Source organism: Octopus bimaculoides, chromosome 14 (genome assembly GCF_001194135.2).
Source record: "Octopus bimaculoides isolate UCB-OBI-ISO-001 chromosome 14, ASM119413v2, whole genome shotgun sequence".
Classification (NCBI taxonomy): Eukaryota; Metazoa; Mollusca; class Cephalopoda; order Octopoda; family Octopodidae; genus Octopus; species Octopus bimaculoides.
Window position 1 is genome coordinate 1,863,232 of NC_068994.1, and position 3,810 is coordinate 1,867,041.

Here is a 3,810-nt window from a genome sequence, read left to right on the forward strand (position 1 = left end):
ACATACATCTTGAGAATATTCTTTGTTTGTGATGTTAATGGTTTTTCTACGAATAATTCCCCAGTTTGTTGGTTCAGTCTGAAATGACCTCGTGTACGTTCAGATGTTTCCGGACTAAAAAAATAAGTCACTTTACCATTATTGCCAGAATCTGGGTCTTTTGCAGACAATGTCAAAATAGGGTTGTTGTTAGGATGTGTATTTTTGATGGAAATATTGTAAATATGTTGTGAAAAAACTGGTGAGTTATCATTCACATCAATTATTTTAATATGAACATGTAAAATTCCTTCTTTTGAAGGTTGTCCTCCATCATTAGCTATCACTTCTAGATTGTAACTATCTTGTATTTCTCTGTCTAGTTTGTCTCCAAGAACAATTCCTATTTTTGCTCTTCCTGTGATAGTTTTTCTTACAGACAATATAAATGGATCACTAAATTGTTTCTTCAATTTATATGTAACTTCTGAGTTTTCCATTCCAACATCTTTGTCAAAGGCATCTGGAATTAATCTTTCTGCTCCCTCTCCATCATCTTCATCATATGTTATATTCAATTGTGTCTGAGGAAACTCAGGGCTGTGATCATTAATGTCTTCTATAATTACTTTAATTTTAATAATTTTCAAAAATGTCTTCCTTCTATGTACAGCAACTTTGATGTATCTAACACACTCTGATTCATATGTACACAGTTCCTCAGCATCCAGTGTTTGAGCCGTGTACAATTTACCATCCTGTGTGACATTAAACAAATGTGAATTGCCTGTTCTTTGTCTCTGTATTTGGTTGTATGTGATGAAGTTATTTCCTACAAGAGAGTCCGTTTCTTCCATTTGTGTGTCAGCAGCAATATCCCCAACAAAAGTAAAGGGATTGCTTTCTTCTTCTACATGATAGCTCAGATCTACACAGACACAACTGTGTAGTAATAGATTGAGGACATTTGCAAGTAAGTACGTATTCCACACACAGTCTACTTCCATCACAGAATGTTAAATCATATCTCGTGGTTTTATCTGAAAGTAAAGAAGAAAATGGAATGTTTTTATTGAAATATTTCACTGAAAGTTGGAGGTTTTGGAAAGAATTTTGTTGAATGCAACTAAGATTTTCAATTATGGTAAACATGAAGTAATGCATATAATAGTTTTTATTTAAATATATATATCTGTTAACAAAATACGTGTGAGCATTATACACACACACACACACACACACACATACGCACATATACATACATACATAAGCATCAGCAGTAGCTACTCCTAAACGTCTGCAAGATACTTCCTGCCCATGAGACATGGTATAGCTGCAAAGACTATTTACAGTGCAATCTGCAGGAATGATTGTTTTGATGTATATATGAAAGGTATTTCAAAACAGTCTTCCACACCTTCATAAACAAGGAATACTGGTGGGACACACCCATAAAAACAGCGATACAGTGCAAACATAAGAGGTCTGATACTGTTCTGTGGGACAAGTGATAAATCTCATGCACTGTTGTAGAGGTCAGCTGTCCAGTGGATTTGAATATTCAGCAACGAGCTTGATATATTCTTGAACAGACTAATAATAAAGAAAATAGCATTAAACTGCATATAGATAATGTGAAAGAAAGGATTAAGAATCTATAGTTAGTATAAATGCATCTGCAAGTATATCTAAGTGTACTTTATTCTGGGGCAGTGTTCACTAAATTCTATTGTATCACGTGAAGAGAACCACATGTGGATATTACAGAAGATACAATTGTACTTATTAGAAATTAAAAGGATACATACATTTTAAGAGAGATATCAATATAGCCATGCGGTTTCTTTAAAAGAAAAAAAGAGGAAATTGGTCTTTGTTGAGGATTTTGGACATGTTCTTAGTAGTTTTGAATATCTTCAAAAAATGTCAAGATGGACACGGGAGGTAACTGCATTTATAGTGTGTACAATGTTTAATTATCTCCCTTATTTCAGTATGCTCTGGAGTGGCCATATTCAGTATTTTGGGATGCAAAAATCCTTGTTTATTGACTGTCTTCAAAAGGGTCACACCATCAGTTGAGTGAACTACGCCAAATTGCTGCAGAAGTTATGAAAGGCTATCAAGACCAAATGACCAGGAAAACAGATGAAAAGTGTCTTTTTTTGATGAGGTCAAAGTTCCAGCACACAAGTCCTTGCTTTGAATGGCTGCAGTGGATTTGAACTGGCTGACCACCCTCCCTCTTCTCGTGATTTGGCCCCATCTTACTAACATCTGTTCACCGACATGAAAAAATACTTGGTTGGCAACCAGTCTCAGCATGATGATGACTTCATATCTACTGTTGCTGAACTTTTTGACCAAAAAGATCAAAGGTTCTTCTCCAACTAGGATCCAAGCACTGCAATACCAATGGATGAGGTGTATGGGATGCAAGTGGGACTGTGTTACGAATGAACTTCATTTGGTTACATTCCATGAGAGCATCCTTGTCAACCTCCAAAACTTTCAACCAACCCTCTTTTATGTATATATAGATATACTTTCTCACTTCCCAAGTGTTAAACTAATACATCTGTTTGTTGTTTACACACCCGTCTTCGTCTTTTGTTTTTTTTTGTAAATTCTCACTATATATATATATATATATTATGTGTGTGTGTGTGTGTGTCCAGTACTTCTAGACAACCAATGTTGGTATGTTTATGTCCCTGTGATTTAACAGCTTGACAAGACAGAACTTTTCTTTAAGGCCTGGTACCAGGTTTTAAAAAAGTTGCATGGTATCAGTTTGTTCAACTAAAATCCTTTAAGACAGTGCTGTGTCCCAACATGGCTGCAGTCTAATGAGTGAAGCAAATAAAAGATAAAAGATATTACATACCATGATGTATTTTTAGCATGCTATTGTGTGATATATGACTGAATATCACATCATTAATAAGAAGAAATATCCATCGTCAACATGAAGGTGAAATAAAACTATATTTCCTTTACATTTCAAGAATTAAACAATTTCAAGCAATATTTAAAAAAGGAAAACTGATTTAATACTTAATTCTCTATAAAATTTCTCTCCAGAAATCAGAAAACCTTACCAAAATTAGGAATGCTTCAACATCCAAATTAAAAGACAGGATTTCTTCAAGTTAATAACTTAAAGTCATCCCATTTTGGTGAGAACAGAAGAATCTGTCAGTTGTCCCCTGTATCCAATAGCAAAAGAGCTGGGCTTCAGTGTGTTGGTCCCTTCCATTGGAAATAACCCTAAAATATATTGAAATATAATGACAATATTGTATTCCATGTTATGGAAATCAGAAAGATACAGAGAGAGAGAGAGTTTTGACAGTAATTGATCTATGACGATTTTCATCGACCCTGATGTTTAGATTAAAGATGATGAATGTTATATATACAATAGTATATAATATATATATATGTACACACACACACACACACACACACAGTTAAAGATCTCATTGATGTAGCCGTGGGGAAAATAGCATTTACTCTCAATACTAAACACTTCATACAGTAAATATACACTGGTTTATATCTAATGTTACATAAATTTGTTAATATAAGATTAGATATAAATCATGTAGCGTCATCATCATCATTATCATCATTTAGCATCCATTTTCCATGCTGGCATGGGTTAGACAATTTGACTGGAAGTGGTAAGCCAGAAAGCTGTACTGGGCTCCAGTCTGGTTTGGTCTCAATTCTGTAGCTAAATGCCCATCCTAATGCACACTGCTCCCTTTTACGAGTCACCACCACAAGCACCATTTATGTGTCACTGACACTGGCCATATATATATA

At 34.6% G+C, this 3,810-nt stretch overlaps 1 protein-coding gene across 1 annotated transcript in view; it reads right to left on the reverse strand.

Moving 5' to 3' along the window:
* LOC128249420 (protocadherin Fat 4-like) overlaps positions 1-3,810 on the reverse strand; it is a gene marked incomplete at its 3' end in the record, with an annotated part of 41,629 nt that overhangs the window by 35,877 nt on the left and 1,942 nt on the right. The gene's annotated exons all lie outside the window — the stretch shown is intronic.